This window comes from Bubalus bubalis, chromosome X (assembly GCF_019923935.1).
Source record: "Bubalus bubalis isolate 160015118507 breed Murrah chromosome X, NDDB_SH_1, whole genome shotgun sequence".
NCBI classification, from domain to species: domain Eukaryota; kingdom Metazoa; phylum Chordata; class Mammalia; order Artiodactyla; family Bovidae; genus Bubalus; species Bubalus bubalis.
The window spans coordinates 43,790,637-43,802,733 of record NC_059181.1 but is presented as its reverse complement, the minus strand read 5'-3'; the positions used below and the strand labels follow the sequence as shown (position 1 = coordinate 43,802,733).

At 41.4% G+C, this 12,097-nt stretch overlaps 1 pseudogene; it reads right to left on the bottom strand.

The window, feature by feature from the left end:
* Window positions 1-10,322: 10,322 nt before the first annotated feature.
* On the bottom strand, window positions 10,323-11,779 carry LOC102407510 (annotated as a pseudogene).
* Window positions 11,780-12,097: the final 318 nt, after the last annotated feature.

The window sequence follows — 12,097 nt, the reverse complement described above, 5'->3', positions numbered from 1 at the left end:
CAGATAGATGGTGATATTGAAATATTTCTTCATACCATAAACAAGATGATATGCTTTTATTTCATTTTTTCTTAGTATTTTCTAGTTAGAAGAGACATCTTCCACCTTTATGAGTGTGATATTCATACATCTTCACATACTTTATGGACTTCCCTGGTGGCTCAGATGGTAAAGAATCTGCCTGCAATGTGGGAGACCTGGGTTCAGTCCCTTGGTTGGGAAGATCCCCTGGAGGCGGGCATGGCAACCCACTCGAGTATTCTTGCCTGGAGAATTCCATCAGACAGGGGAGCCTGGTGGGTTACAGATTATGGGGTTGCAAAGAGTCAGACACAACTGAGTGACATACATCTTCACATATTTTATAATTATATATTTTTATTGAGATAATTAACATAACATACAATTCACCTATTTAAAGTATATAATTCAGTAGTTTTCAGTGCACAGAGTTGCATAACCATTCTTACAATTTTAAAACATTTTTGTCATCCCCAAAGAAACCCTATTCTCATTAGGTCACTTTCCATTTCCCCTCAATTCATTCCCCTTGCCACCTTAACCAAATACTAATTTGCTTTCTATCTCTAAAGACTTGTCTATTCTAGATATTTCATATAAATGGAATCATACAATATGTGATTTTTTTGTGAATTTCTTTCCCTTAACATAATGTTTTCAAGGTTCACTTGTGTTGTGTTATGTTAACAGTACTGTGTTCTTTTTTATGGCTGACTAAACAGTTCCACATTTTTTAATGTTCTTAGGCTCTGTATAAAACATTTTCATGACCATTCACTTATTCACTTATACATTCACTCCTCAACAAACATAAACATGCAAGGCATCACGTGGGTGCTTTAGGGAGTAATAATGGAATAAAATGGTTCTTAATGCTCAAAAGTTCACAAATTACTTGTGAGGGTAGGGATGTGAAAAGAGCTAATCAAAACGGCACCTGGAAGAGAACAAATGTGAAATAAAGGTGTAATCATTGTGCTACGAGAATGAAGAGAAAAGAGCAGTTACTTCTAGCTTCAGTACCGAGAGAGATTTATGAAAAACCTGGTAACTCACCCTGATCAATGGACATCACCACTGCAAGCAAGCTGCCCAAGCCTCCCTCATCATAGGAAGCCATCTTTTCAAAGACTGATCCAATTTCCTCCTTAAAGATGAACTTGATAATGGCCTCTGTTGCCATTTGATAGAGGAGAAGTAATCAAATTTCTGTTACAACAGAGCAGAAAAGGAGAGGATTTATGTGGCTATACTTTACAAAGCCCACAGTAACTTACAACTCTAAAGCATGTATTATGAGTGCTCTTATTTTTAAAAACCCTTGCATCATGAACATAAATGACTATGGAGGGACCACCTGGTGACTCTGAGGCACTTGTAAACGTGAGCTCTCTCACTTCCTCACTGGGTTCTCTGAAATTATCACCACTGTGGCATCCATGGAGCCCTTGGCTTTAAGGATCTTGTTCTGATAAAACCCGAATGGTGGGCGTAGGAGGCTGCTTTGATCTCAGCAGAGCTGCCTCACTGCCAGGCCTCTGGGAAGGGGTAGTCACTAACTTAGCCCAGTCATTTCTTCTCTCCCTTGCTGTCAGAATCATCCCCAAATGAGCACTTAGTCAGCACATACATGAAAGTTGATGCATTTTGGAGAGATGCTAGGAAGAGCTGCTCACTGGCCAGAATGATTAGGAGGGAATGGAATTAGGTCTGGAGTTGCCACATGAAGAAGCTTGATCCAGCAATAGCTGTTGTCCCTTCCTCAGCGCCGAAGAATTGATGCTTTTGAACTGTGGTACTGGAGAAGAGTCTTGAGAGTCCCTTGGACTGCAAGGAGATCCAACCAGTCCATTCTAAAGGAGATCAGTCCTGGGTGTTCTTTGGAAGGATTGATGCTAAAGCTGAAACTCCAGTACTTTGGCCACCTCATGCAAAGAGTTGACTCATTGGAAAAGACTCTGATGCTGGGAGGGATTGGGGGCAGGAGGAGAAGGGGACAACAGAGGATGAGATGGCTGGATGGCATCACCGACTCGATGGACGTGAGTTTAGGTGAACTCTGGGAGTTGGTGATGGACAGGGAGGCCTGGCGTGCTGCAGTTCATGGAGTTGCAAAGAGTCCGACACGGCTGAGTGACTGAACTGAAATGAACTTCCTCAGGCAGACAGAGTCACCCACTGGTGTTTTAAAATGTTCTTTGCAACAACTTGGGTGGACCTAGAGAATATCATACCAAGTGAAGTAAGCCAAATCAGATCAAATCAGATCAGTCGCTCAGTCGTGTCCAACTCTTTGCGACCCCATGAATCGCAGCACGCCAGGCCTCCCTGTCCATCACCAACTCCTGGAGTTCACTCAGACTCACGTCCATCGAGTCAGTGATGCCATCCAGCCATCTCATCCTCTGTCGTCCCCTTCTCCTCCTGCCCTCAATCCCTCCCAGCATCAGCGTCTTTTCCAACGAGTCAACTCTCCGCATGAGGTGGCCAAAGTACTGTAGTTTATCATACTAAGTGAAGTAAGCCAGATAGAGAAAGGCAAATATCATATGATGTCACTTATATGCAGAATCTAAAAAAATGATACAAATGAACTTATACACAAAACAGAAATAGACTCACAGACATAGAAAACAAACTTATGGTTACCAATCGGGAAGGGGGGAGGGATAAATTGGGAGGTTAGGATTAACATACATATAGTACTATACATAAAATAGATAAACAACAAGGACCTACTGTATAGCACAGGGAACTCTACTGAATATTTTGTAATAATTTGTAAGGGAAAAGAATCTGATAAAGAATATTTATATGTATAACTGAATCACTTTGCTGTACACTTGAAACTAATTCAACATTGTAAATTGACATACCTCAATTTTTAAAAATCAGGATGGGGAACACATGTATACCTGTGGTGGATTCATTTTGATATTTGGCAAAACTAATACAATTATGTAAAGTTTAAAAATAAAATAAAATAAAAAAAAATAAAAATTATGGGAAAAAACAGTTCCCACAAATTACTGGACACTACAACCTCCAAGGTGGAGTCTCTCCCCTCCCCTTGAATGTGAGTTGGCCCATGACGACTCACATCCAATGGATAGAATGTGGAGAAAGTGACCTTGGGTGACTGTTGATGGTAGGTCATAAAAGGTAATACAGCTTCTGCCAGGTTGTTGCTCTCTCGAGACTCTTGCCTTGGGATACCAAACCCATCACATAAGAAGTCTGGCTGCCAGAGGCCTCCATGCTAGAGTGACTACACAGAGGTGGAGAGAGATGCCTAAGGAGCAACAGCTGTGTCAGCCCACAGCTGTGTGAGTCTCCCCAGCCTCAACCTCCAGACGTGTGAGTGGGTGAGCTTTGGATGGATCTGGGCCCCAGTCTTTGCGCCACCCTTGTTCATGCCAAATGGAGCTGGCCTTTGAGTCACCTCAGCTGACATGGAGCAGAACAGGGACCAGTCGTCCCTTCTGAGCCCTGCTTAGATTGCAAATTTGTAAGCAAGATAAATGTTGCTATTTTAAACGACTAAGTTTTGGGGTGATTTATTACACAGCTGAGGAACTGGAATACCTACTTAATTCTGTCATACAATCCATTTTATTTTTCCCTGAATCCACCAATCTGACTTGTTTAGCCGGATGTAAGCAGAGCCAGACTTGTTATTTTTGGATACGAAATTTTCAGTTTAGGTCTTCATTTCTGGGACATGTCGGCCATAGTCATTTCAACTGACCCTCATTTAGGAGCAGAGAAGGGGCTGATTTTTTTTCTTCTCTTTTTATTATCTATGGGAAAGATCTTTTCTCAACTCCGTGGCAATTTTGGTTGTTGCAGGCTTTCTTTTCCCACAAGGAAATGTTTTCATCCCTTTCCTGAATTTGGCACCGCTCTCTGTTCATTTTGAAATCACAGCACTTAATAGTGATTTATTTACAGAAAAAGTCATCTCTATATAATTTTCTCTCTCCATGACAGGAAGCTGATGGGTCAGTGTATATTTTAATGCTATTTTTTTCCTGCATATTCATTTGCTGATTTAAGGTGGGGGGTGGGGTATGTTCTATGTTTTTGACTTCTTGGAAATAAATATTCAGGCCATTACTCCAAAATAGTGGCGTGAGGACTCACAGACAACTGGATATTTAAAAATGAGAGGAAGAGAATGGAATCTAGAAAAAAGCTAATACGAAGAAAAGTAGTCAAGAAATATCTCAGTTCTTATAAAATCATACTTTTGGTACCTCAATCACCTAGTATACATCTGTGAACCAAGACAAGTGAACCTAGGGAAGGAAATGACAAGTATGTAGAAAAACTTGTTGTTTTTGATGAGTGTTAAAAAGCTCTCATAATTTATTCATGGACGAGTTCCTCAGCTGTCTTTCAGAGACTGTTTCTTCACAGGGAAGTAAATTTAAGCTTCTGAATTTGAAAATACTTTACACAATATTGTAACATTTTTGGTCATCTGATTTCCCACAGCATGGTGGATTAGAATTGGCAAATAAGCAAGGGAGGAAGTATTTAAGGGGAAAAGATGCTAGAGACAGGCACAGTGACTGTGGGGAATAACATCTGAGAACAGGAGACCAAAAACTGAGAAAGAACCTCAGAAATCAGCACGTGTTAGTCTGGTGCCCATGGTACACGGGCAAATAGCTCTATAGTCCTCAACAGTCCAGGAGAACATCATTAATATGCAATCATTGATAACTTTTACTTGGTGACAAGTCAGGGTTAAATTTTGCTCAGGACACACTTTTTATAAAACCAGGAACAATTGTTCCTGCCATATTATAAAGAAACTATAGAAAATGATCTAAAGGAACACACTTTAACACTTAAAGGGATAACTTTCAGTTACCTAGAAAAATCACGGATGTGGAAACCTTTTCTCATATATTGTTGAATCAGGACTTGCTGCATTATGAATATTCATCTGAAATGGCTGTGGAAGTCATGTTGATTAGTATGAGGGATCAAGGATTAGATTTGTGTCTCTAATGAGACTGGAGGGTTATCTATTCATTTCTTTTGCCCAGCGCCCTCCCTCCTTCCTTCTGATGCAAGACTCTGCTTTCTTCTGGGAGATGCTCCTTTAACCCTAGGGTCAAAGGGGAATTGTCATCTTCTGACAGACCCCACCTCCTCTACCACAGTGATTGGCTAGAGGTGGCACCTGACTAAACTGGCCTGATCCCTGGCCACAGTGAGGGGACTCAGGGATGAACTTGTGACCTAAGATGGGCCCGTGGCCTCCAGGAGTTTTTAATTAGAACAAAAAAAGAAAAAGGTCACTTTGAATGTATGTGGACCCCAAAGCTGCCAGGGCCTTGGTCTCAGCTTCTGGGCAAAAGCAGGGCAGAGAGAATGTCACAGATGCAGAGAGAAACACAGAGTACAGCTGCAGAGATGAACACTGGTTCTGAGGAACTTCTTTCCAATGTATGAGGTCCCTGGAGCTGTCCTGATTTTGCCTCTGTGACTCTTGTTTGTTTAGCAAATCACTTGCTTCTCGGAGCTCCCCGCAGCCCTTTCAACAAATCCTCTTTGGCATAAGCGATTTCATTTGGCTTTCTGTCATCTGCAGCTCAGATTCCAGCCAAGCACAGGGAACTCTGGAAACTGTCTGAGGCCCTCTGAGCAGGTCACTGCAATACTGAGAGTCTGACGTTGATAACAAGAGGGGAAAAATGAGAAGCAGCCCCTGTTTGTGTAACTGATCAGGAGCTGGTATCTCTCAAGTCACGTGATTGAAAGGAAGAGCTGCTGCCTAGCCGAAGGAGGAAAAGATCTCCAGGGCTATATGTAATAGGAGTCCATGCAGCTATTTCCCTTATCAGATTTCCCTTTTCAGAGCAATTCAAGCCAAATGCTCAGCCTTACTCTCCCGCCATGCCCCCTTAGCGCATGCACCATCCCAACTTCCAGAGGCGAGCCTGGCGGGGAACTCACTGAGGACGCTTCTTCCACTTCTAACTTTCTGAATCTGTGTGGCTACTGAAATCTCTCCTGTTGTCCACCACTGCCGTTTCCTCAGGACCAGGAGAGAGGAAAATGGTCCTCATTGCTAAAGGCCTACCTCTAGGATGACAAGTTCATAAACAGTGTAGAGAATAATAATGATAGCTAACACTTAGAGCCAGGCACTAAGTGATTGGCATGTATTATTTTATTTAATCCCTGCAAATCAATGATGTAATACTAATATAATTTCTGTTTTAGAGATAGGCAGAGTGAGACTTAGCAAGATTAAGAATCTTGCAATAGGCAATGTTTTGAATACAATAGAGCCAGGTTTTAAACTCAGGCACTCTGAATCTAGAATCCTCTCTCCTTCAGTTCAGATCAGTTCAGTCACTCAGTCGTGTCCGACTCTTTGCGACCCCATGAATCGCAGCACGCCAGGCCTCCCTGTCCATCACCAACTCCCGGAGTTCACTCAAACTCACGTCCATTGAGTCAGTGATGCCATCCAACCATCTCATCCTCTGTTGTCCCCTTCTCCTCCTGCCCCCAATCCCTCCCAGCATCAGAGTCTTTTCCAATGAGTCAACTCTGCATGAGGTGGCCAAAGTACTGGAGTTTCAGCTTTAGCATCAATCCTTCCAAAGAACACCCAGGACTGATCTCCTTTAGAATGGACTGGTTGGATCTCCTTGCAGTCCAAGGGACTCTCAAGAGTCTCCTCCAATGCCACAGTTCAAAAGCATCAATTCTTCAGTGCTCAGCTTTCCTCTCTCCTTAACACTATGCTACTAATACATTGCCTTCCAGACGTGGGACACTGGCTGGGGCACTTAGGTGACGTGGCTTCATCTGTTTGGCTTCCTGGTGTCATCACTGTTGTCCCTATAAGTGGATGAGACAGATTTGGGGAGGTGAGGTCTACCACTCTATACTCTGTGGGAAATCCCCATCATTTTACTGTTTTCAAGTCAGAACTCTTAACCTAGTCTTATGTCCCTCATACACCACTGGAGCCCTTAACCTCAAGAATGGCTAACTCTGGGTAGAAACTATGAGCGGCAACCACTCTATGGATGGTAATAAAAACAGAAACAATAGCAGCAGACCCTGATATAACACTCTCTGTGTGAGGTATTTTACATATGCTAATTGATTGATGCCTTGCAACAACCCTATAGGATAGTTACTATTATTATCTCCATTTTGTACAGGAAGAAACTAAGGAAAAGAAAAGTTAAATGATTTACTTGAGTTACACAGATAGTAATTAGTGAAACTTGAGATTCAAAATTTATGCATTCTGGCTTCATAGTCTACTGTTTCAATTTCCATGTCATATTGCTTCTCTGTCTATCTGTCTATCTATCCATCTATCAAATACCTAACACACACATACCACTGAATTTGGTTTGCTAATTTTTTTTGTAGTTAGAGGTTTGAATACCAGTCTTTGTAAGTGTGATTGGCCTATACTTTTTCTACACTCTCTTTTTTGTTATTGGTATCAAGACTGTATTAACTTCATGAATTTAACTAGATAGCTTTCTCAAGCTTGCTAATTGTATTGCCTAAGTCTCCTATAGTTTCATACTGGTGTTTTATAGTCTTAATTTATTAATTTCTAATAAGCCTGTTAAAATTCTCCTTTAGAATTGTGCTTTACATATTTCAAAATTATATCAGTATAAAAAGGGATGTAAAGCAAATTCCAAAATTAAATATAAAGTGAAATAGATGAACCTTTAGAGTATATCAAATCAGTAGCATTACCCACAGAGAAAAGATTTATTTTAAATGACTTGAGCACAATACTGTACATTCTTGGTGGAATATATCATAAAGACATAAAAGGCTACAAAGACATCTTAAACTTTCCTCAGCCATTTTATTTTCAGAAGTAATACTGACATTGCAATTTTGAAACTATTTTTATATATTGTAGGGAAAAGCAAAATATGTAACTATGTTCATTTTATTAAGAATCAAGAATTTCAGTCAAGAAAGCAGAGAAACAAATATAAAAATAAAAGGCATTAAAAAAATCACTTGAGGTCCAATTTGAATTAAAAACATAGACTGTTATTACAGTAAAATATAATTTTTACATGTTTACACCAGGGTTGGCAAACTTTTTCTGTAAATGGCTATATAGTAAACAGTTCAGGCTTTGCAGGTCATATTGTTTCTATTGCAAGTATTCAACTCTGTTCTTAGTGTGTGAAAGCAGCCACAGACAATGTGTAAACAAATGAGCATGACTAAGTTCCAGTAAAATTTTATTTACAAAAACAGGCAGTGGTTTAAGGTCCATAGTTTGCTGTTTTCTGACCCCTGGTCTAGACTCCATGCCTGTGCACCCAACAGCAATGAGACTATTTAGCACCTACATTTTGGTTTCTGAATTCTATTTCCCACTAAAAGGAATCAAGGTTTCTTGGAGAGACAGCTGACTCCAGACCTAAGGCAGAAAATGTTTAAGATAAGCCTGGGTTGCCTTCTGGCAGAGAGCAAAAGAAAAATAAGATCGGCATCATACTGAAGGTGTTCCCACTGGCCAATTTGACTGAGCAATTTGAGCATCAAATAATGATAATGGCTGGGAGGTGGAGATGTTGAATAATATCCCCCAAAATGAGAAGGAACTTTGAAAAATGAAGCAGGCTACTCCATAAAGTACAATTATGAAGTTTATTGTGGGTGACTTACATACAGGCAGGACTGAGCAGATGATCATCCAGAGGCATTCACAGCTGCACTCCACACTGCAGAAAGGGGTACAGGAGAATTTAAATGGGCCAAAGCTAAAAATAGAATCTGACTACTAGGGAGAAACACATCTGCATGGATGGAAACTAGAGGGGTTCCCCCTGGGGTGGGAGGTGTCTCATGACCATTAACCATCTGTTTCAGCAAAAGGCACTCTTCCACTTTTCAGATCAGATGAAGGCAAGAGTAGAAGTTGACAGGGAACTTCTCTGGCTTGAGTGCATTCCTTCTGAGTAAGCTAAAGCTCAGTTATGTGGAAAGGGGAAGGGGTAAAGACTGCAGGCTGGTATCAAAATGGAACTGACAAAATGGAATCAGTGTAATTCAGCCACACATTAATGATGATGATGATAAATATAATTGATTATAAATAAGTAAGGGCTCCCTGGTGGCTCAGCTGGTAGAGAATTTGCCTGCAATGCGGGAGACCTGGGTTTGATTCCTAGGTCAGGAAGATCCCCTGGAGAAGGACAAAATTCATACATTTATATTGATAATAAAAACAAGAAAGAGAAAGAAAAACCATTCATTTGCCGGCATTAAAAATGACTTTTTTTGGGGGGCCATACCCCTTGGCTTGTGGGATCTTACTTCCCCCACCAGGGATCAAACCTGCCTGATGATGATCTTTGCATTAACTTTTTCTCCAAAGATTTGTAATTCGAAAAAAAGTTAAGTATTTCTCTTATTTTACATGAACAGAGAAGCTTCTTAAGAATTACAACTGATAAATATAATGGATGATCAAATTATAAAGTCACCATTGTGCAAACGGTAGTGACACAATTGATTCAGAAAGAGGTTATCAATGGATGGCAAAACCATTAGATGTCAAGCTGTTGATAAATAGGTTTGTTGCATGGTGCCAAATTGTTACCTCTGAGATAATTTGCTTGCTATAAAGGGAAAAGTGTACCTTTGCAATGTAGAAATCTGGTGGTTGTCATTTTAAGTCAGGAATCAAATTTAACGACACTAAGAGCGTGGCAGTCTGATATTTTGTATTCCTTGTATGACACAGTATGAAGTAAACAGCATATGAAATATTATTGTCTTTCAACCTTTTGCATGGGATACAGTGGCTAGAAGAATAAGTTAAATGATACCACAAGGAAACAGTCAAATCCAGAAAGATGGAAGACATTCTACAGGGCTACAAATTGATCTTCCCTCTTCAAAGTCATTTAAATGCAAATTTAAAAGACATGGAGACAATTTTAGGTTAAAAAACAATAACAACAAAGAAATGACAAAAAATGCATTTCATTAACTTTGGATCATTTTTTGAAATAAAAGTAGCTGTATAAAACACATTTGGACAATTGAGGACATTTGAATATGGACTACATAGTAGATATTTTAAAGGAAATATCATTACTTTTCTTAGGTGTGAAATGGCATGGTGGTGATATAAGAAAATATCCTTATTCTTGGGAGATACATGTTCAAAAACATCAGGAGTGTGATATCATGATACTTGATAGAAAAGACTATTAAGTCAAAATAAATTTTTTTTCTTTTTTAAAATCTTTACTTTTGAGACAGGACATAAGTCTTATAGACACACATGGAAAAGCAATGCATGATCATAGTTGAAAGTGAAGACAATCTAGTCAGAAAGTTTTTACACCTGTCAACTAATGCTGAAGCTGAGTATGACATGCTGCAGGGCTCAAAGGAATGGTAATTAGTATTCCTCTCCTTCTTCCTCTCCCTCTACCTCAACAGAATCCACACCAACCTCCTCATAATCCTTCTCAAGGGCAGCCATGTCCTCCTGGGCCTCAGAAAACTCTCCTTCCTCCATGCCCTCACCCACGTACCAGTGAACAAAGGCACGCTTGGCATACATCAGGTCAAATTTGTGGTCCAGGCGAGCCCAGGCCTCAGCAATGGCTGTGGTGTTGCTCAGCATGCACACAGCTCACTGTACTTTGGCCAGGTCTCTGCCAGGTACCACAGTGGGAGGCTGGTAATTACTGCCAACCTTGAAGCCAGTGGGGCACCAGTCCACAAACTGGATGCTGCGCTTGGTCTTGATGGTGGCAATGACAGCATTGACATCTTTGGGAATCACATGGCCATGGTACAACAGGCAGAAGGCCATGTATTTACCATGGTGAGGGTCACATTTCACCATCTGGTTGGTTGGCTCAAAGCAAGCATTGGTGATCTCTGCTACAGAGAGCTGTTCATGGTAGGTTTTCTCAGCAGAGATGACAGGGGCATATGTGGCCAGAGGGAAGTGGATGTGGGGATAGGGTACCAGGTTGGTGTGGAACTCTGTCAGATCCACATTCAGGGCTCCATCAAACCTCAGGGAAGAAGTGATGGAGGACCCTATCTGGCTAATAAGGTAGTTAAGATTCGTGTAGGTTGGGTGCTACGACAAATGTCATAGATGGCCTCACTGTCTACCATGAAGGCACAATCAGAGTGCTCCAGGGTAGGGTGTGGTGAGGATGTTGTAGGGCTCAACTATAGCTGTGGAAACGTGGGGGGCTGGGTAAATGGAGAACTCCAGCTTGGACTTCTTGCCATAATCGACAGAGATGTTCCATCAGCAGGGAGGTGAACCGAGAACCAGTTCCCCCACCAAAGCTGTGGAAAACCAAGAAGCCCTGAAGACCTGTGCCCTAGTCAGCCAGCTTCCGAATTTAGTCCAAGAAGAGGTCAATGATCTCCTTGCCAATGGTGCAGTGACCTTGGGTATAGTTATTGGCAGCATCTTCTTTGCTTGTGATGAGCTGCTCAGGGTGGAAGAGCTGGCGGTAGGTGCCAGTGAGAATCTCATCAATGACTGTGGGTTCCATGTCTACAAATATTGCCCTAAGCACATGCTTGCCAGCACCTGTCTCACTGAAGAAGGTTTTGAAGAAGGTTTTGAAGAAGTCTCCTCCCCCAATATTGTCACTTGGCATCTGGCCATGAGGCTGTAGAGCTCCTAGCAGGCATTGCCAATCTGGACACCAGCCTGGCCAACGTGGATGGAGACGCACTCACGCATGGTGGTTACAGGTCAGCAGGCACAGGAAACAGGAGTAGACATGGGTCCTGGTTATTGTCCCTGATAAGCTAAGAGTCGAGGTAAGTAACACACTAGCATGGCAAAATTTTAACTCAAATCTAGTTGGTAGATATATCAGTTCAGTTCAGTTCAGTTCAGTTGCTCAGTCATGTCCAACTCTTTGTGACGCCATGGACTATAGCACACCAGGCTTCCCTGTCCATCACGAACTCCTAGAGCTTGCTCAAACTCATGTCCATTGAATTGGTGATGCCATCCAACCATCTCATCCTCTGTCGTCCCCTTCTCCTCCCACCT